The following is a 22904-nucleotide window of genomic DNA, read 5'->3' as shown; positions in this document are numbered from 1 at the left end:
CATCGCAAGCACACGTGCTGTAAACTCGCTAGTAATGGTAGATAATCATCACTTGAACTCGCACTTTCATTACTGATTGAAACAGGGCCTGGTGAATAATTTCTGAAGTTACAATGAACTAATTCCTTCCTTCACAGCGGAAAAGCCACTGTTTACGAGGGTAACATAGTGTTGCTTTCGCATAACAACAAAAAAGCGGGCACTTGTAGGTAAAAGAAAATTAGGTTTTAATAAGGAATATTGTCACGTGGTGGTGACGTTGAAGGACACAGTAGCAATACTGGGAACGACAAAACTAAGCTTTATTGCGCGAACCTGTGCCCACAAAACAGACTGCACATATAGCACAACGATAGCGGCGAACACGGTCGGCGATCGCCAAAAATCTGATCAACGGGTCAAGCTTGTCGGCTTTTATGCATCAAGCGTCGAATGTTCCAGACTAATCGTTGGGACCCGCGTTCCTTCCACCAAGTTCTACACCATTTGCGTCACGCGATGAAATCAGATAACATAATGTTCGGCGACAACACACAGCGAATAGAAGCATCGATAACTTTCCAGAAACTTCGGCTACATGCAGGCGCGTCCCGTGCTGTGTGATAACATTTGTTAGGCGGCTAAACGTGGTCGCCCGATAAAGATAAGTACACGTGTCATTACCCCCCTCTTAGAAAGCATCGACCCGATGCTCCAAACAAATAAAAGTAATAAAGAAAAGCGCTCGTAGCAACGGAAACAACAAAATAAGCAAGTTCATCAGCGTCCGTAAAAGGGTTTCGGGTGCACCACGTGGACAACTTCACATCGTGCACGGCGCCGCTGTGAATGCGAAATGCCGTCTGGCACGACCTCATAGTCAGTGCGCCAATACATCGGATGACCTTGTAGGGTCTGAAATAGCATCGCAGTAGTTTCTCACTGAGTCCTCTTCGGCGTATCGGGGTCCATACCCAAACCCGGTCGCCGGGCTGGTATTCGACGAAGCGTCGTCGGAAGTTGTAGTGTCGGCTGTCGGTACGCTGCTGGTTCCTGATCCGTAGGCGGGCGAGCTGTCGGGCTTCTTCGGCGCGCTGGAGATAGGTACCGACGTCAAGATAATCTTCGTCGGTCACATGCGGCAGCATGGCGTCGAGCGTCGTCGTAGGGTTCCTGCCGTAAACCAGCTTAAACGGCGTGATCTGTGTTGTTTCTTGAACCGCCGTGTTGTAAGCAAAGGTTACGTACGGCAGGACCGCGTCCCACGTCTTGTGCTCGACGTCGACGTACATCGCTAGCGTGTCGGCGAGGGTCTTGTTCAGGCGCTCCTTGAGACCATTCGTTTGCTCGTGGTAGGCAGTTGTCCTCCTGTGGCTTGTATGGCTGTACTGCAGAATGGCTTGGGTGAGCTCCGCTGTTCCTCTGTCGGTGATGAGGACTTCTGGGGCGCCATGTCACAGCAGAATGCTTTCGACGAAAAAAATTCATCTACGCTGCCTTTCGGCAGAGCTTTTGTTTCAGCGAGGCGGGTGAGGTAGTCCGTCGCCACGATGATCCACATATTCCGGACGTTGACGTCGGAAACGGTCCCAACAAGTCCATCTCGATCTGCGGAAAAGGTCGGCAAGGAGGCTTGATCGGCTGCAGTAATCCGGCTGGCCTTGTCGGTGGTGTCTTGCGTCGCTGAGAGTCTCGGCATGTCTTGACATAACGGGCGACGTCGGCTGTTAGGCGTGGCCAGTAATACCTTTCTTGTATCCTCGATAGCGTCCGGGAGAAGCCGAGGTGCCCGGCGGTCGGATCGTCATGTAGGGCGCGCAGTACTTCTGGACGCAGCGCCTACAGAAAAGCAAGAAGGTAGTTGGCGCGGACTGGTGAGAAGTTCTTCTTCACGAGTAGATTGTTTTCAAGCGTGAAAGAAGATGATCCGCGCTTAATTCCCTGGGGACAACGTCGGTGTGCCCTTCCAAATATTCGACGAGGCCTTTTAGCTCCGGGTCTGCCCGTTGCTGTTCAGCGAAGTCTTCCGCGCTTATGATTCCAAGAAATGCGTCGTCATTCTCGTCATCTTGCGGCGGCGGGTCAATAGGGGCCCGTGATACGCAATCGGCATCGGAGTGATAATTACATGTGATGTGAGCGTCGATTGAGTAATTTCTTCAGCGCTTAGTCCAATACGAGAGTAAGTAAATAGTTGATGTGAAATGTCATTTTGCGTGCACCACTGCTGTTTGTCTGCGTAGCCCCCAGAACACACAGAGAGACATGCTTTTTTTACGAAAGGTATGGATTTCGTCGCTAAACGTGTTTGCGTAAGGCGTTATTGTGTGTCCGTGTTTATAATATCTGAAAGAGTTGAGCGTTATTGTTGCCCCACCTCACACATTCAGTCTTGTGTGTAGTGTCAAAATTTATTATACATATGGGCCTATACGTGAAAAAAACTTTCGTTCTAAAACTTTTTAAGGCGTATGCATGCATTCGCTGTCACGTTTCGCTAAGTAGCGAAGACAGTCCTGTTTTGCGTGACGTTTATTTCGGGCTTACGTGTGCTCGACGCTGAATGCATGCTTTGAATCGATTTTGCCGGCGCGTGATTATGTGCTCCTTGTGCGCATGTGACCAGCGCGCTGAGGAGACGCCAGCTCCAAGCGCTCTCCTCAGGCTACGAAAAATTGTAATGTTTACACTATCACATTCCAGCATGTGATCTGCCAAGCCCAGCAGCTGCATTTTGTCACTTAGAAACGCAAGCATAGCACGTTCCATACGCAAGAACTAGGTATGCCTTCCTGCTCTGACACCAGCCAGATGGATGGATAGATGGATGCTATGAACGTCCAGAGATTGCCACAGATGCCTAAATCGACCGCTGTCCAGATATCCTCACGTTCTAATAAAGATTGCTCCATCGTTTGCCATGCCTTCGTGCACAAGTACATGCTTCTTCTTTCTTCTTATATCTCGCTTTATAAGTGCGTGTTCTAAGCCATCCTGATCCCACTTCGAGATTATCGACCTTCTCTTCGAGATATCAGGAATTGTTCATTTGACGATTTTACCGTCGGCTCATATCAACTAATAAAGATTATGCCTCCTCCTAATTTCATCTTTTCCTCTTAAGTAGTTACTGTTTTCTTCCCTCTCCGTCACGCATGACAAGATATCAGCCTCTCTGTCTTCCCGCTTAATGTTCTTTGTTGCCATGTTGCTCACACTAAAGATCGCATACTGATTGCTAAATTTCCTAGTTATTGTCCTCCACTGCGAATCAATTTTCTTCCTTCACAAACACCTGAAAGCTCCCCGACGCATTTACTTTCTTCCACAATCCTCAGTCGCTCTCCTTAAAGAATGTTACTGTGACCTTTTATGACTTTGAAGCGTGTCCAGCCCATATCCACCTGCAAAGCTTCATTTGTTGTCTTTCCGTGAGCGACCAATCCGAAGCGTCCCGCTGACCTTCGGCTGCCATCGAGTCCTGATTGTATCCCCGGTTTCAGACAAAACAACCGCTTGTCCAAATATAAGTCGTGAAAACATTAAACCATTCCACATACCCAGAAGCACATGGTACCTATTGCATCGCCACGGCGCTGTGTTTTATTATGGTCGCCTTCCTGTTCTCCCCTGTTGCCGGTGTTTTTTCCTGCGTTTCCAAGATATCTATGGCATTCATTTATCAATATACTGAGGTAATTATATTCTTTAACCCGAGGTATTTCGAGGCCTTGACTTGACACTCTCTTCACTGTTTTCATTGAATACCATGTCATGTTACTTCTCAACGCTATATTTCAGATTTAAATTGCGGAACTGAGCGCCATCTCGTAGTGTTGCCAGAAATTCGACACGCTTGGTAAGGCCATAAAAGCAGCATTAAAGACCGAAACATTTATGTATATTGGGTGATCCCAGAACACCACGAACAACACTTCGGAGTGTCTAATGTAGGCCTCTGACCAACCCCATACTTAATAACCTAATGGGCCAGACGGGTGATGCCACAAAAGGAAATAGTTTTGCTTTGCTGTGCTCTTCCTTTTGAATGTGTAATGCTACAGAATACATACGCTGAGCCACTTGTTTCTTTCGCAGCACGAGCCTGGCGCAGCTTGTTAATAGAGGTGCGGTCTTGTTTTGCACAGTTGTTGCAGTCTACTACGTCAAACAAGAGAATACATGTGCTAAACCACTTATTGCTGTAGTAGCACGAGTTTGCCCCGGTATGTTAACAAAGGTGTGATTTCGCTTTTGTGTGTGTTTGCAGTCCGGTGTGTAAAGCAACGTAACAGATGGGCTAGAGCACGTGTTCCTCTGGCAGCACGAGAATGGCCCAGATTTTGACACAGACGTGGTTCTCCTTTGCTGTGTTGCTCCAGTCCAGTACGTAATGCAACAGAGAGCAGGCTATAAACAATGCCATCGAGTATTCAGTGCATGAAAGCTGCAATAGCAGTGACGTTATAATAGTACAGCCCTCTGCTGCAAGATATTACTGCTAATATTATTATTTGCTTTGAAAACCTATCCACATTTGACAGAAAATGGAAAGTGAGGTGCAGGCTAACGATTCACACCGAAAGGGTAACAACGCTTGCCTACCCTTCGGGAAGGAGGCAACAGAAACATAGAAAAAGGCGAATGATTTAAACGCATCCTTCAGCATGAGGAAACCTCGAAAGTTCGCGATCACGTTATGATTTGAGAGAAAATTCCAGGTGCAGTTTCGTCGGCAGTGATGCAGTAGTAGCTCAACACGTGTGAACTCCTTTGTCACATGCACCTTCGTTTACCAAACAAGATAGTATGTAGACCTTACTGAACATCCATATATATCATGAAAACGCGTTCTTCACCTGCAGTGCGCAGGAAACTGCGTCTTCTGTTTATTGTCAATTCGCAATACTACCAGGAAGACCAACGCAGATAGTAAAACAAAATAAGATATATTTATTAAGAGCAAAGTCCACATGTCTCAATATTGCTGGCCTCTAGACGTTTGCAGTTATTCGCTTATATTGGCAATAACAGCCGACGATTTATCCATAATGCTTTATCTCAGAAAGAAGAAAGGCTCCCAAGTCCGCCTTCAATAATCATGAATTTAGATACACTACAAAAAATATATGCGCAAGGCCATTGCAGCCGCACATCGCATTTATCTATGAAGGTATGGCAAGGACGGGAACGGGAAAGAATGGTGAATTGAAATGTAGCGTGAGTATAATAATCATTATACAAACATTACATTGCAACAAGGACGTGTATCCTACTTACTGCCCATTCTGTCGCACGTACTTGATATAAACGCAATGCTTGATTTTCGCTCTATTGCATCTTGTGTACGCGGCGCCAGTATGTCAAAGGTAACTCTGATAGGCCACACGATAAAGAAATGGTCCGATGCCTTCGAAACAGGCGCGTCTCAAAAACATGCGTACTAGAAATACGCATGATTTACATGAGAAGCTTAATCGCATCGGAAATGAATTAAAATGCGGTGGAACCCAACTCCCTGTGACTGCCCACGGTAAGGCGCTATCATTGAATCAATATATCTTTACGATATATTACCACGGTGCGGACAACCTATGTATAAACGGTGTACTGCAGCTGGATTCCTCTTCTACGGTTCGATGATGATGACACTTTATCGACATCCAATTTAAGACGGGTCGGTGATAAATGGCAATCGATTGTGCCTATAATAATTTTTTTATTAGTTTTAAAAATATATTATATGATGAGCAACACTGCAAAACAAGATTCAAACCGAAGCTTTCCCTTCTGGTTCCTGCCCACTGGTTGGGGGTCAGCGATACTAAGTTATAGCTAAGTGAAAAGAAAAAGAAAAGATAGCGGATCACTGTAGTGATCAGCTCTCCGCATGACGTCGCGCTATATACACATGTATAAACCATGCAGACACTTGTACAGACTATTCAGCAATAATATGCTTGGGTTTATCGAGCTGCCACGTAAGCTTTCACGGCTGTACGTGAAGAACTGCTTGCGAGGACAGTCTTAGGCTAAGGCAGTAGAATTGACAGAGGCATCAATTAAGTTGTTCTAAGCATCAAGCGAAGGCTGAGCCTTCGCTCAACATAACGCATCACCACTATTACATTAGCTTACGTATTTTTTTTACAGGGATTTGCTTAGCACAAAAATTACGTTAACATTTTTATCAATTCCATTGCCTTTCATTGTTGGAACATCGACCAAAATAGGAAATAGTTCTGGCCTTTTTCTTTCGATATTCTTGAATTTTTCTCGTGTATCGTGTCCTGTATAACCTCTCTCTGAATTTTTCAGCATTCGCACGGTACTTTTACTATTGGCACCTTTTTGTCGGTTCGTTCAATTAAAAACGTGATTACATGCACCGTGCCGCTTGGCGCCCAAGCTAGGCCTCTAATTTTGCATTCCGAAAATCATTTCTTAGCACATTGAACGCTTGACGAGACTCTTGTTTTGCAGTATCACATCTACGCGAGCCTTAGCGGCTGCTCTTGGTTCCACTGATGGCGTCAAAACTTTGCAGGACGTGGACTCTGAATAAAACGTGATTATTCCATCGATTTGATACGAAAGAGACGATGAGACACAAGTCAAAGATACGTTCTGCAGTAGATCGATCTGCGCTGCCGCATTTCAATAAGGGCAAAAGGCCAAATCGCTCCTGCAAATAGCAATCGGTGAGCGTCAGAGAACTTCATGTGGTAAACAGTCCTGGGTCTCTCACTGCGGCGCACCTCATATTCACACCGTAGCTCAGGTATGTTAAACCGTGGATATCAATTTTCTTTAAACTAAATGTTGAGGTCATTTTATTATAACCAAGGTTATTATAATATTTAGCCTCTCTGCAATTTAAAAGTTTTCACTCAGACAGAACGATGACGCACTGAAGACGGAGTTGATTATAGGGCAATATATTCATCGAATACGACTTTGAACATAGGAATCGCACAACCTGTTCAAAATTTACATGCATACATTATAAGGTATACCTTCTTACATCGAAACTCTTATGCACCAAGAAACTGAAATGATTTAAGTGAGCAGGCGTATGGCCAGCGTATGAATTCAGTTAAGAATAGCGTTGTAGTGCAACAGCAAGAGCACAACGTTTGTTGTTTTAATGCCCAAAAAATTGTAGTCGCCGGCGAGGTGTATCTTCTAGAGAAATAAAGAAGCGCGACGACCAAAAAAAAAGCAGGAAAGTGCTATGAAAGAAAAGCGAAATTGAACGACAGCAGAATTCCTAGACCTTGTTTATATTTCAATAAATCTTTTTAATGCCAAAAGCTGCAGCACGACTTTTGGTTGCCTGTAAAAACAATACACTTTGAAATGGCAACGTCATATACCTTTGCAATGTCTTTTGGAAATGATGTTTTTGATTAACTCGAATTTATTACAATGCTGGTATTTCAGCCACGCATCTTTTTTACTTTAAGACAACATGGTGAACTGTCAGAATAACACAGACAAAAGAAAGTGCAGAAAAAAATTTATTTGTATTCTTCTAATAATATATCAGATTTTACTGCAAATGACTTCTGTATCGCAAGGACACGTATAGTAAGCTCCCTAGTAATGGTAGTTAATCAATACTTGAAGTCAAATTTTCTGTGCTATTTGATGTAGGATCTGGCGAGATCTGAAGAAGGATTGAACTTCTTCCTTCTTTCACAGCAGGAAAGCCACTGTTTATGAAGGTAACTTACTACTGCTTTCGCATACCAACAAGAAAAGCGGCCACCTGTAGGTAAAAAAGGGTTGCGATCTAATAACCAATATTAACAACTGCAACTAATTCGGTGTCAGAACCAATATCAATAGAGCAGTGCTAAAATATGTTTGAACAGCAGGAATTGGGTAATATGCATATGTTCCAAAAACACAAATTTAATAAAAGGATTCAATATGTTCAATGCTAGAAACTGCAGTTAAAATACTCCATACTGGATTTTTGCAGCGCCTTAAATATAAATCGGCAACAGGCTAATATAAACATGCAATAATATTGCAATCGAACATCGGGAAAACTTCTACTTTAGTAGAAAATGTACGAAGAAATATTTGAAAGACAGGGAAGAACATACAAGTACAGGTAAAGGGTACTTTAGTCCGTTATTCCTGATTTTGGCATGTTTTTTTTTTCTATTGTACTTTGCAAGTTTAACACCCGGACGATTGCGGGGAAGATACGTAAAGTGTGCTGGTAGCATAAAAAGAAGAAAATAATTCCAGTATAGTTGACAAACTTTTTAGGACACAGGCTAGACACAAAAACAAATCGTGTACTGGGTTTTAATTTAAGGTTATATTTTTCTCACAGTGGTACCCGCTAATCTATTGTGCAACACGAATTGAATTTGCCTTAGCTAAGCCGTAACTTCGAAAGTTCTGAGGCTTCCAATATAGACCTAATGACGGAAATGTTCTGAACTGTTGTGCGGCAATAATTTACGATGAAATCCAGTCAGCTCCTCTTTATAGCGATACATTTATTTTAAGGGCTCGGGATCTGGGATGGCGTACTGAGCTAATGCATTATCATTTACGATTGGTACAGAAATGGCTAACGTAGGAAAATACTGTGAAGTTGTAATCTTCTGCGAGCTTTGAGTGGCATTGCTTCAAATAAATGTAGCCTGCTTAGACGCTAGACTGGCGATACTGACGACTAAATAGAAGGTGTATTTAGTAGATATGTCGATAGAAATTCCTCACATCAAAATATATACGCGAAAATAAAAGGCCAGGATGCTACCTCTAAATGGTGCATTGATATCCCTCGAGAGTGATGAAATGTACGGTGTAAAACCCATTGGAGGTTAAAGTATTTCAATTAGGTAACACTATGAATAGGAAGTGAGAAAGAATACGCAATTCATCCCTGAGACGTACAACAAAGGCGACAAGTCGGAGCACGAAAACAATACGTGGTTGCCACGAACTGTGGCTATCGATGTCTGGTAAATTGTATGGAGTTAACTTTGATGGACAATAATTACCAGTGATGATATTGGCAATTACTTCAACGTTCAGTTCAATAGGAGAGTATGAGATCATGTTAAAGCTTATCTTGCGTGCACCACTGCTATTTCTATGCGTAGCCCGCAGCTCACACAAAGATACATGCTGCTTTTTAAAGAAAGCTTTTCATTTCGGTGCTAAGCACGTTTGAGTGAGGCGCTGTTCTGCATCCGTATTCATCATCTCTGAGAGAGTTGAGCATTATCTTTGCCCGACGTGGCACATCGCATCTTGGAAGTAGTGTCAAACTTTAATTGAATTGTGGGGCTGTAAGTGAATGAATTTTTGTTATAAAATTAAATGTATACGCCGTGTAGACGCATTCGTGGTCTACACCTCGTTTCGCAGCGTACCGAAGACACTCCGGTTCCGCGCGACGCTTCTTCCGGGCTTGGGTCTCCTCGACGCTGAATGCGCGCTTTGGAGCCATTTTGCTGGCGCATGATTATGTGCTCCTTCTGCGTACGTGGCCGCAGCGCTGAGGAGACGCCAGTTCAAGCGTTCTCCTCAGACTATGAATAATCCTAATGTTTACAATATCACATCCCAGCACACGACCTGCGCAGCCCAGCAGCTGATGTTTTGTCACATAGGAAACGAAGCATAGCACGCGCCATACGCAAAAACTACATATGTCTTACTGCAGTGGCACCTGGTGGATGGATGGAGGGATACTATGGACGTCTAGAGACGCCAGGATTTCCTACATTGGCAGCGGACCAAATATCTTCATATTATATTAAAGCATGATCCATCGTTTCCTATGCTTTAGCGCACAAGCACATGCTTCTTCTTCCTTATACCTCGCCTTATAACTGCGTCTTCTAAGGCCTCCTGACCCACATAGAAAAGTAACGACCTTCTCTTTGAGTTATCATGAATTTTTTTTGCTAATTACGTTTCTTCCTCTTAAGTAGTCAGTCTTAGCAGGTTTCTTTTCCATTGCCGTCACCCATGACATTATATTAGCCTGTCTGACTTTCCGCTTTATGTTGTTTGTTGCCATGTTGCTCACCCTACAGGTCGCATACTCGTTGGTAAACTTCCAAGTTACTTTTCTCCTCTGTGAATCAATGTTTTTCCTGTACAAATGCCTGGCAAACTCCCGAAGGGCTTTTACTTTCTTCCATATTCCTCAGTCGCTCTTCATATTCTATTTCACTGTGATCTTCTCTCACTTCAAAGCGTGTCCAGCCCATATCACCCTGCACAGCTTCATTTGTACTGTTCCTGTGAGGGCCCAATGCGAGGCGTGTTACTGACCCTGGGTTGCCATGAAGTCTTCATTGTACCGTTTATTTTCAACAAACAACCGCATTTCCAAATGTGTGTACTGAAACCAATAAATCATTCCCCATACCTCGAAGCACATCGTACCTATATATCGCCGCAGCGCTCTGTGTTTCATTATGGCCGCATTTCTCTTCCCCTGTGCTTTCGTAGTTTTCCCCCGTGTTTCCCATACATCTAATGCATTCATTCATGAATATATCGAGGTATTTATATTATTTTACCCCAGGGATTTCCTGTCCTTGAATTGACACTTTATGTTCACTGTTTTCATTAAATACCATGCCATGTGACTTCTCGACACTAAATTTCAGACCTAAATTGTGGGGGTGAGCGCCATCTGGTAGTGTTGCCAGAAATCCTGGGGCACGTGGGGTAAGACCACCATAGTTTATGCATATTGGGTGGCCCCAGAACACTACGAACAACACCTCGGAATGACTAATGCAGGCGTCTGACCAGTCCCATAATTATTAACCTAATGGGCCAGACTGGTGATGCAACAAAACCAAATGGTTTTGTTTTGTTGTGTTCCTCCTTTCAATGTGTAACGCTGCAAAAACCATGCGCTGAACCACTTGTTCGTGTCACAGCACGAGTCGGGCCCAGCTTGTTAACAGAGATGTGGTCTAGTTTTGCTCTGTTATTCCAGTCTACTGCGTCAAACAATAGCATACCTGCGCTAAACCACTTGTTCCTGTGGCAGCGCGAATCTGGCCCAGTTTGTTAACAGACACGCGGTCTTGTTTTCTCCTTTTGTTCCAGTCTATTGCCTAAAACAATACAATAGATGCGCTAAACCACTTCTTCCTGACGCAGCACAAGTCTGGTCCAGCTTGTTAAGAGAGATGTGGTCTTATTTTCCTTTTTTTTCAGCCTACGGCGTGAAACAACAGAATACATGCGCTAAAGCACTTGTTCCTGCGGTCGCGCGAATATGGACCAGTTTGTTAACTGGTACAGTACGTTAACAAAGATGTTATTTTGCTTTGGTCGGTTCTTCCAGTCCGTTGTGTAAAGCAACAGAATAGATGGGCTGGAGCATTTGTTCCTTATCCCACGAGTCTGGCCGGTTTTTCACAATGTAGCTCTCCTTTGCTCTGTTCCTCCAGACAAGTCCGTGAAGCAACAGAGAGCATCCGACAAATAATATGAATGAGTATTTAGGGCCTTAAAACTACGATAGTACTAACATAATCATACTTTTGCGTGCCTCTCCCCAATAATAATAATAATAATAATAATAATAATAATAATAATAATAATAATAATAATAATAATAATAATAATAATAATAATAATAATAATAATAATGTTATTTTTATATTATAAAATATCATATTTATATTAGTAATAATATATTATTATTATTATTATTATTATTATTATCATTATTATTATTATTATTATTATTATTATTATTATTATTATTATTATTATTATTATTATTATTATTTGTTTTGAAAGGATATAGACATTTGACAGGAAAGAGAAAGGGAGGCGCAGGCTGACAACACAGCCCGGAAGGGTCACAATGCCTGCGGGCTCTTCGGAAAGGAGAAAAAAGATGGCGGATTGCTGTAGTGAGCAGCTCTCAGCATGAAGTCCGTGATATGTGCGTGTATAAACCATTTGTGACTGGTACCGACTATTCAGTAATGATATGCTTGGATTTATAGAGTGGCCACGCAAAGTTGCAAGGCTATACTTTAATTGCTTGAGGGGAAGGTGCTAGCTTAATGCCCCAGCATTGAACAAGGCATCAATTAATTTGTTATTAGATATAAATTGAAAGCTTAGTCATCGCTCACCATTACGCATCTTGACTATTGTAATAGCTTCCGTAGATTTTTTACAGGGACTGTGTTAGCACAAAAATTAACTAAACATTTTAATCGCTTCCATTGACTTTAACTACAGGAGCTTTGACCAAAGTAAGAGAATGTTCTGGCCTTCTTCCTTCCAAATTTTAGAATTTTTCTCGTGCATGTTGTCCTGCAGAACTTCTCTGTCGTCTATCGGTTTCACTATTAGCACTGTACATTTATTAGTGGCAATTTATTATCGCCTCGTGCAATTAAAGACGTGAGAACTTGGCGCCATGCCGCTTCGCGCCCAAGGTGTTCAGTGTGCATCGAAGCGCCGTTTCGCGAAGTTTATCCTCTAAATTTGCATTGTGAGCAGTATTTCTTCGGACATTGAAGGCGTGACCAGACTGTTGTTTCGCAGTATCGCATCTATGCGAGCCTTAGCGGCTGCTCTACGTTCCACTGACCGAGTCAACTGACCGATTCCACTGACCGATTCCACTGACCGATTCCACTGACCGATTCCGAAGAAAATGTGATTATTCCATCAGTCAGCCTACGCAACTACAATGAGAGACAATTCAAAAATACCTTCTTCGGTAGCTCAGTTAGCGCTGCCGCATTTCATTAAGGGCGAAAGGCGAAGTCGCTCCTGCGCATAGCAATAGGTGCAGGTCCTAGAACTGCAGGTGGTAAACAATCTTGGGTCACTCACTCCTGCATGCCTCGCATTCACAGCGTAGCTAAGCTATGTTAAACCAGGGATATCAATTTTATTTAAATTAATTGTTTAGGTCATTTGAATATAGCCAAGTTTATTACACTATTTAGGCTATCTGCTATTTGAAAGAATTCACCCAGACAGAAGGAAGACGAACTGAAGATGGAGTTGACTACCGGGCAATTAGGTTCATCAAATACTACTTTGAACATAGGAATCACGGAACGTGTTCAAAATTTGCATGCATAGATTATAAGGTATGCCTTCTCACATCGAAATTTTCATGCAGCAAGAAACTCAAATGATTTAACTTAGCAGGCGCATGGTCAGCATATGAATTCAGTTTAAGAATAGCGTTATAGTAAAGCAGCTAGAGTGAAACGTTTGTGGTCTGTATGCCCACAGACCTTAAAGTTATTGGCAGGGTATATTTTGCAGAGTAAAAAAGAAGTACGATGTCAAAAAAAGGAAAGTGCTATGAAACAAAAACGAAACAGACAAAACAGAAGTGTTAAACCTTGTTTATTATTCAATAAAGCTTTTTAATACGAGCAGGCCCAGGAAAAACTTCAGTTGCCAGTAAAAAAAGCACACTTCTTAAATCGCAACGCCATATAACTTTCCATCCTCTCCTGCAAATTATGCTTCCCCTAAATTCTAATTTCTTACAATGCTGGCAGCTCAGGCACACATAATTTTACTTCAGGAGAAAATGGGGAAGAATCATATTCACTGAGACAAAAAATATGCACAGAAAAATTTATTTGTTTTTTTTCTAATGTTCTATCACTTTTTACTGGATCTGACTTGCGTATCGAAAGAACCCGCAATGCGAACTCGCTAGTAATGGTAGTTAAACATTACTTCAAGTCCTGATTTGCGTACTATTTGAAGTAGGATTTGGTGTGGTAGTTTCTGAAGTTACAATGAACTCATTCCTTCATTCACAGAAGAAAAGGCACTGTTTACGAAGGTAACTGAGTATTGCTTTTGCACACGAACAAAAAAGCCGGCACCTGTAGACACAAGAATATTAGGATTTAATAAGAAATATTAGCAACTGTAACCAATTGCCCTCGCTTTCAAAACAATGAATATCATTAATGCAGAGATAAAATATTTTTTAACTATAGGAATTCGGTAATATATAATTGTTGCAAAAACACAAATTAATTAGAAGGATTCAATCAGTTGAATGGGAGAAACTGTACTTAAACAAAGTACTTCATACTGGTATTTTGTAGTGTCGTAAGAATAAAGCAGTAAAAAGCTAATGTAAACAGGAAATAATGTTACAATCGAACATCGTGAGAACTTCTAGGACAGTAGAAATATTTGAAAGATGGGGAAGAACAAACAAGTACAACTATACGCTATTCTATTATTCCTGATATTTTTTTTCCTCTTGTTGTGTGCAATTTCTATTATCCGCACGATTGCGGTGAAAACGTCTAATGTGCGCTGACAGCATAAAAAGGAAAAAAAATTCAGTATGGTTGTTAAACTCTTGATGACACTGGCTAGACACGAAAATAACTCGGGTGTTCAGCTTTCAAAAAAGTTATTTTTTTCTCCCACTTATCTTACACGGTCATCAATTGTGCAACAATAATTGAATTTGCCTTAACTCGGCCGTAACTTCCACAGTTCTGAGGTCTTCGCTATAGACTTATAGACCAGCAATTTTCTAAACTTTTGTGGGGAATTTATTTACGATGAATTCCACTCAGCTGCTGTTTATTGCAATACCTTTTTTATTTTTGTGCTCGGTATCTCGGATGGCATACCGAGCTTATGTATTATCATTCACGATTGGTACACAAATTGCTAACGTAGGGAAGTTTTGTGGAGCTGTAATCTTCTGTGACGTTTAAGTGGCGTTGCTTCACAAATATGTCGACTGCTTGGACGCTCGACTGGCGGTACTTTCTGGCCGAATAGAGGGCATACTTATAGACCTGCCGATAGACATTCGTCGCAATAATATGTATGTAGGAAAACAATAGGCCAGAAAGCTATGTCTAAATGGCGCATTGATACCTCTCGAGAGTGATGACATGCATGGTGTAGCACTCAATGGTGGTTAAAATATTTCAATTACGTAACACTTTGAACAAGCAGTCGGAAACTATACACAATTTTTTTCTGACACGTACAAAAAAGAACATAAGTTGGACCCATAAACAAAAATATGCGTTTCCCGTGAACTGCGGCAATCGATGTATGGTGATTTGTATGGTGTTCACTTTGATGGACAATAATTAACAGTGAGGCAGCGGTGATTCAGTAATTTCTTCAGCGTTTAGTCCAATAGGAGAGTAGTGAGTTCATGTTAAATGTTATCTTGCGTGCACCACAGCTATTTGTCTGCGTAGCCCGCAGAACACACAGAGAGACATTCTTTTTTTCCTAAAGGCATTTTTGGATTTCGGCGCTAAACGCGTTTGCGTGAGGCGTTGTTGTGCGGCCGTTTTTATCATCTCTGGTAGAATTGAGCATTATCATTGCCCAACACGGCATATCACATCTTGGAAATAGTGTCAAGCTTTAATTGAATTGTGGGGCTCTACGTAAATGAATTTTTTGTAATAAGAATAAACGTGTACGACATATACATACATTGGCGGTTTACACCACGTTTCGCTACCTAAGGAAGGCACTCCTGTTCCGCACGACGATTCTTTCGGGCTTTGATGTCCTCGACGCTAAATACACGGTTTGGAGCCATTTTGCTGGCTCATGATTATGTGCGCCTTCTCCGTACGTGACAAGAGCGCTGACAAGACACCAGCTCCAAGTGCTTTCCTCAGGTTATGAATCATTGTAATTGTTACAATGTCACATGCAAGCACGCTACCTGTGCAGCCCAGCAGCTGATGTTTTGTCACATAGGAAAGGAAGCATACCACATGCCGTACGCAAGAACTACGTACGCTGTCCTGGAGGGGCGCCAGCCTAATGTATGGATGGATGGATGGATGGATGGATGTATGGATGGATGGATGGATGCTGTGAGCGTCCATAAATGCCAGAGAGGCCTAAATCGGCCGCTGGCCAGACATGCTGACATTCTAATAAAGTATGCTCCATCGTTTTCCTTGCTTTACCGCTGCAAGCACTTGCTTCTTTCTTCTTATATCTCGCTTAACATTTACGAGTTCTAAGGCAACCTGATACTACTTTGAAAAGTAAGGACCTTATCTTGAAGTTATCATAAATTGTTTGCTTCCTAATTTCGTCTTTTCCTCTTAAGGAGGTACTCATATCAGGTTTCCTTTCAATTGTCGCCACTCACGACATTATATCACCCTATCTGACTTTCCGCTTAATGTTGCTTGTTGTCATGTTGCTCACCATACAGATGACATAATCTCTGGTAAACTTCTTATTTCTTTCCCTCCACTAAGAATAAATGTTTTTCCTGTACAAATGGCTGAAAGCTCCACCTGAACTTGTACTCTCTTCCATATTCCACAGTGACTCTAGATAATAAATTTTACTGCGCCTTTCACTGTGGCACAGCTTCATTTGTAGTCTTCCCGTGAACACCCAATGCGAGGACTCCTGCTGGCCTTCGGTTGCGATCCAGTCCTGATTGTACCCCTCATTTCAAACAAACAACCGCATTTCCAAATGTAAGTCCTGAAACCACTAAACCATTCTACATACCCCGAAGGACATCGTACCTATTGTATCTCCATAGCGCCCTGTGTTTCATCAGGACCACATTTCTCTTCCCTTTTGCTGTCCTTGTTTTTTTCTGTGTTTCCAGATATCTATCGCATTCATTTATGAATATACCAAAGTATTTACATTCTTTTACACGACGTATTTCCTGGCCTCGAATTGACTCTTTCTGTTCACGGGTTTCATTGAATACCATGCCATCTGATATCTTAACGCTGAATATCTGACCTAAATTTCGGGGGTGAACACCATCTGGTCGCGTTGACAGAAATAATGGCAAGACCATAAAAGCACCATAAAATACAATGAAAATTAATGCATATTGGTGAGCCCCGGAAAACCACGAACCACACTTCGGAGTGTCTAACATAGGTATCTGACCAACCTCATACTTATTAACCTAATGGGTCAGACAGGTGATGCCACTGAAACAAATGGTTTTGTTTTGCTGTGTTCCTCCTTTTCAATGTGTAATGCTACAAAAACCATGCGCGGAACCACTTGTTCCCCTGTCAGCACGAGTCTGGCCCAATTTTTAACAAAGATGTGTTTCCTTGCTCTGTTCCTCGTGTTCAGTCCGCAAAGAAACAGAAAACATGGGATAAAAATGTCATTGACCCACCCCAGTACACCGTCCATGCTCGTCCTGATCTTATTTTTTAAAATTACCCCGTCTGTAGCCGCCTAAGAAGGAAATTAGGCACGCCGAATATGATGATTCTTTTTGAAATCACCAGAACAGAAGTCTCATCGTGGCATATACGTACCTCACAACAACACGGAAAATGATAGCTTATGTCTTGGGCGTTATAGTTCAGCGGCCCGGAGGAGAGGAGCAACAGGCAAGGAGCGCAATCGCAGCTCTCTTAAAAAAATCGCGAGCTAGAAATATTGTTCTCTCGGATGTGACGCATAAGATGTGTGAGTCACCTTTGTTAATCTTTAGCAAATACCCTTTCAGCGTGCTTACCAGAGTACGGTCGCATATGAAGCAAAGCATGTAGCAGTAATATTAAGGTTAAAATTTAAAACGAGATGAGTTCACATATTCCAGTCACTTGTTAAAGCTAAATACGCATGCACAATGCACCTGCACAATCAATGCAGTCGCCGGTGCACACGGGGCAACTTGGGCGGGTGCACTTAGAGTGCACCAGAATACGCTTCAGCGGGCCGAGCGGCGAGTCACTCCCTACGGCAGAAGCGCAAAACAAGTTAATGTAGGCTGATGGTGATGTGAGAGAACTGCATATTAGGGAAGCGACCGCGGCAGTACGTTCAGCGGCCGGGTGTCTCTGTCCCCAGAGCGAGTATAACGTAAAACTATTCCAATCTGTTTTTATGCCCATTTAAGCGAGGCCTGAGCTCTCATATGCTAGGGGCGACGCTCTCCTGTCCCGCCTAATATATGCCCAGTTACGTTACCGCGTGCTCAGCTACCCCTCCCCACCCCCTTTGAGCGCACCTATCAAGCGTGTGGCAGCAACGCATGCAGCAAGCCAACCCCGTGCGACTGGCCACTCGAGTCACTTTGCGTGTATTTGTGGGCTTCTTTCACCCTTGGAAAAACACCCTTATATAGCACTTATTGAGCAACAGAAAGCTCCATGGGGAGTTTTTCTTGTTGCTCTACAATTTTTTTGATTCACACTTTTCATCTAGGTATATTTGAGCAGCTGAATAATTAATAGATAATAATTATATAATGAGGTGGAATGCAAAAAAGTATCTGAGTATCTATCTCCAAGTGACAGCAAGCAACATTACCTTGGTTCGGTCCAGCTACGAAGCATTTGCATATATTTAATGTTTGCCTTGAACTAAGTGAAAGACCCTGTATGAATACGTCAGTTTTCAAAATTAATTTAGACGCCGCTACCAAGTGATCTTGCCGAAGATGTATAAAATATCCCGGCTCAAAAACGGTTCATTTTCCTCAGAGCGCATAATATCGATGTGCGGTGTTGCGCCAGATGGTACTCCCCTTTTTCTGTAGATATTCTGTGGCAACACCGCAGTTCGAATATAATAATCTGAGCTTTTGTTGGCTGAACAGGACCCCCCAACGAAAAGCAACACTGCAATCACGACAGCGAATAGCATGGATGTCGAACTTTATGGCTCCGCTTTACACGGTCCGGCATCTGTACATGCGCCTCGCTTAACGTGGATCAATAACTGTGGCTCTCGTCAACGCGAAATGTTGAACTCATCTCGCATGTCATGTGCAGTAAAAAATTTCATTATGCAGTTTTATTTGAGAAAACCACTTTCTGATTATGAGGGACACCGCAGTAGGGGACTGCGAGAATTTGGACCCCCTGGGGTTCTTCAAAGTGCACTTAAATATAAGTACACGGGTGTTTTCGCATTTCGCCCCCACCGAAATGCCACGAACGTGGCGCAGATTCGATCCCGCGACCTCGTGCTTAGCAGCCCGACCCCATAACCACTAAGCAACCACGGCATCTGTCACGTGCAACAGAAATACACACAGATTCTCACCATCGCATTGGCTCCAATGTTCACGGTGTTTGTGATATCGAAAGCCTCCCTACTGAGAAACTGATAATCCGATAAGAATTATCAATTCTGGGGTCTCAGGTGCGAAAACCACAATACTCTTAAGGCACGCCGTAGTGAGAGACCCCGAACCCTTTAGACCACCTGAAGTACTTTACCGTGCTCCCTTTGCATGGTAGACGAGGGTGAGTTTGCATTTCTAGCCCTTAGAAAAGCCGCACCGCGGCCAGGGCTTGATCCTCCGACTTCGTGTTTAGCAGGGCAACGCCACATCTACTAAGGAAACACTGCAGGTATTTTACTCTCCCCCTCCCCCCATCAAACACTCTCTTTTTTTCTTCATATTTCAGATACGCGCATCTCCTTTAACCGACACTCGCACTGAACATTTCTTTTAACGGCACAGAGGCGACATTCAACAGCTGCCCGATGTAGCTTCTGCTCCTTTCACATCGTCAAGAGAACGCTGCCTCTGTGGAGCCATCTGGAATCGCCAACACGGACTCCTGGGCTCCTTTTCCTCGACGCAGTTGACCCAAACGCTTAAGCCAGAGGTGGCAGCAACAAGAATCGCGCTTTGCTCAATCCTGTAACGGCATTTTTCGGAATGCAGACCATAGAAGCTCTTAGGTCATATAGCCAACTTCTAGCAAGATTTAGAGAGTCATTTCTCAAATTCGATTAATATTACGTTAGGAATGGAAATGTATGCCGCCTGTGTTTCAAGCCCGAGCAGTCAATCATATTTCTCGGTTTTACGCAATTTCCTTTGTTGCTCTGACCAAGATACTCTAAAATCAGTGAGAAGAGACTATCGATTTCGCAGTAATCATGCTGCCGAAGTAAACTTCCTTCGCAATACTGCATTAGCAGGAAGTGGCGATACCACCGGAAGCTAGTAGCATATAAAAATACATCGTAATTACCACGGCAGCCGAACACACTTGTGCGTATGTTTTCACTCGGTCGACTCGTAAAAGCCTTCATCGTGACGACGGAACACTACCAGCCTGCCGAATGAAATGTTGTGGTGACAATTTTACAAAAAAAGCAGTGCAAGAACTTCACAATGTGAAGTCCGCAAAAAAATAATTCCTTGCGGCTGCTGAACTGAAAAAATAAGTAAGCGTTAAAAGGTAGGTTGTGCGAGCAAAAATATAAGATGTGTTAATAAAGAACGATTAGGCTATGTGTCTTGCTTTTCGCATCTGAGTACAGTTGACAATTCAGAAATACAATTTTCGATATCGTGACCTTCGAATTAGACAAGTTCAATTCAATTCAATTCTTTATTTGCAGACATAGAACATACAGAAATACCAGAACTGGTTGGACCCATAGCCACAGGTTAGTTGCGGGTCCAATGAAAAATGAATAACAATTGCAAGTACAAAGCAAATAAAATACATCACGTGCATACACATATTTGTCACAAACCATTAAGTTGCACGAGCGTACACAATGAAATGCGAAACAGCGAAAACCATCTTATACTATCAAACATTTCTAAATAAACACAACACACTAGTTAGGAGGATTGCAGGCAAGTTTCTGCATTAATATGAACACACATTATTAATCTCGACAAAATCGAAACACTAAGATATGTTCAGCAAGTGTGAGCGAGTTACCGAAGAAAAAAGAAGGACATCATGATTGTTACAATTGAAAAGCATTATTGAGGCTAAGCAAGTATTTCTTAAGTACCGATGAAAACTTATTTGCTTGTTTCATTTCTGCTGGTAGTTTATTCCAAATTTTTGACCCAGAGAACTGTAGCAAAAGTTGTCCGTGAATATTTTAGTTGGAGGAAGATTAAAATTACCGCAGGTTTGGTTTCTGGTGGCACGAAAAGATGAGTAAAATATAGAAACATGAAAAGGGAGGTTGTCTGTAGGAATGTTGAAGACACACGTGGCAATTTTTAATTCGTGTATCTTGTCATACGGCAACATATTCATTCTATTTAATAAAATCGGACTTGGTTTATCGTAACGTGAATGGGTAATTATTCTCAGGGCGCGTTTTCGAAGTTTACGTACAGGTTCAAAATAATTTTGTATGTCGTACCCCATGATTCATTACAATATGTGATATGGCTATGGATGAGTGCAAAATATAAAATACTCAGTGTGTTAGTATCGAGACTATGCCGTGCTTGTGAGAGTGCATAGCATCCTGATGCGAGCTTTTTACAAACTGCGCTTATTTGTTCTTGCCAGTGCAGATTGCTGTCGAAAATCACGCCAAGATATTGAAATGAGTTGACTTCGCCTAATGGAAAATCGTTTATTTCTAAATCTAATGATTTAGCAGGAAAGGTGTTGTTACGGGTTCGAAAAACCACATACTTGGTTTTACTAACGTTAATCGTAAGTTTGTTCTTTGAGAACCATTCAATTGCTTTTTTCAACTCTTCGTTTGCTTTAGTTTCCAGATAACAAGGGTTATCGGCTGTCACTACAATACCAGCGTCGTCGGCGTACATAAGGGTTTCACTTGTACCAAAAATAAGTGGGAACTCGTTATTGTATAATGAAAATAAAAGGGGTCCAAGGACGGATCCTTGAGGGACTCCAGCGCGCGTATGCTTAGGCGATGATGCAATATTGTTCATTCTTACTACTTGTACTCGTTCATGAAGGTAGTCAGTAAGAAGATCTAATGAGCAACCGCGGAAGACATAATGTTGTAGTTTATGTAAGAGTATGTTGTGATCAACAGTATCGAATGATTTTTTTAGGTCCAGGATTATGACACACACAAGTATATTATTTTGAAAAGCTTCATCAATGATTCGAGTTCACGTTAACACTGCTGATGAACTTGAATGATTCGGATGAAAGCCATGTTGCAGTGGGTACATAACCTTATACTTATACTTAGTGGCGCAACTGGTAGGGAGAGCTCGCGTGATAGCGTATCGGGTGGCGTAATCAGTTGCGACGGCTACCCATTTGTTCCCAGAGGATGACGTGGGAAAGGGACCGAGGAGGTCTAATCCAACACGAAAGAATGGTTCCACAGGGATAGTGATCGGCTGTAAATAACCGGAAGGTAGCACCAGAGGTGTTTTCCGACGCTGGCAGGGATCACAGGCAGCAACATAGCGTCGGACGGAGCGAGCCAGACCAGGCCAATAGAAGCGGCGGCGGACGCGGTCGTACGTTCGGGTTACCCGAAGATGTCCTGCAGTGGGTGCGTCATGCATCTCAAAGAGCACAGTCTGTTGTAGATGTTTTGGCACGACAAGAAGAAGATCAGGGCCATCAGGGAGGAAATTCCTCCGGTACAGAATGCCGCCCTGGAGGACATATAGGCAAACGGATGCGTCGGTAGGTGCAGAGCGCAGACGCTCGATGATTACTCGCAGCGATAGGTCTCGGTACTGCTCATCGGCGATGTTAGCGAAGGCAGACACAGAGCAAATGCCGTCGGCGGTACTACTGTCGGCGTCGTCAGGCTCGTCTACCGGGTAGCGAGACAGGCAGTCAGCGTCCTCATGTAGTCGGCCAGATTTGTAGGTGACAGAGAACGAATATTCTTGGAGGCGTAAGGCCCAGCGACCAAGTCTTCCTGTGGGGTCTTTCAATGAGCATAACCAGCACAGCGCGTGATGGTCCGTGACAACGGAAAAGGGTCGGCCATATAAGTATGGGCGGAACATCGCAACCACCCAAACTAGGGCCAGACACTCACGCTCAGTGATGGAATAGTTGCGCTCCGCGGGCGAGAGGAGCCTGCTGGCGTAAGCGATAACACGGTCGTGGCCACGCTGGCGTTGTGCCAGTGCTGCGCCGATTCCGTGACCGCTGGCATCAGTACGGACTTCGGTAGGCGCAGAG

The 22904-nt window shown here is 42.9% G+C and overlaps 1 long non-coding RNA gene across 3 annotated transcripts in view; it reads left to right on the top strand.

The window, feature by feature from the left end:
• The first annotated feature begins 3521 nt into the window (after nucleotides 1–3521).
• The window catches only part of LOC142591156 (uncharacterized), a 33329-nt gene continuing 13946 nt past the window's right edge, over nucleotides 3522–22904 (top strand). The window contains exons 1-4 of one of the 3 annotated variants that reach the window (XR_012830364.1): nucleotides 3522–3674; nucleotides 3781–3838; nucleotides 6527–6760; nucleotides 19410–20081. This is a non-coding gene — a long non-coding RNA (uncharacterized LOC142591156). Of the gene's footprint in view, nucleotides 3675–3780; nucleotides 3839–6526; nucleotides 6761–15741; nucleotides 15756–19409; nucleotides 20082–22904 lie in introns of those variants that run through there. The other 2 variants (XR_012830365.1, XR_012830363.1) reach the window with 2 other exon arrangements.

Source organism: Dermacentor variabilis, chromosome 8 (assembly GCF_050947875.1).
Source record: "Dermacentor variabilis isolate Ectoservices chromosome 8, ASM5094787v1, whole genome shotgun sequence".
Taxonomy (NCBI): Eukaryota; Metazoa; Arthropoda; class Arachnida; order Ixodida; family Ixodidae; genus Dermacentor; species Dermacentor variabilis.
This window is presented reverse-complemented; position numbering and strand designations above follow the sequence as displayed.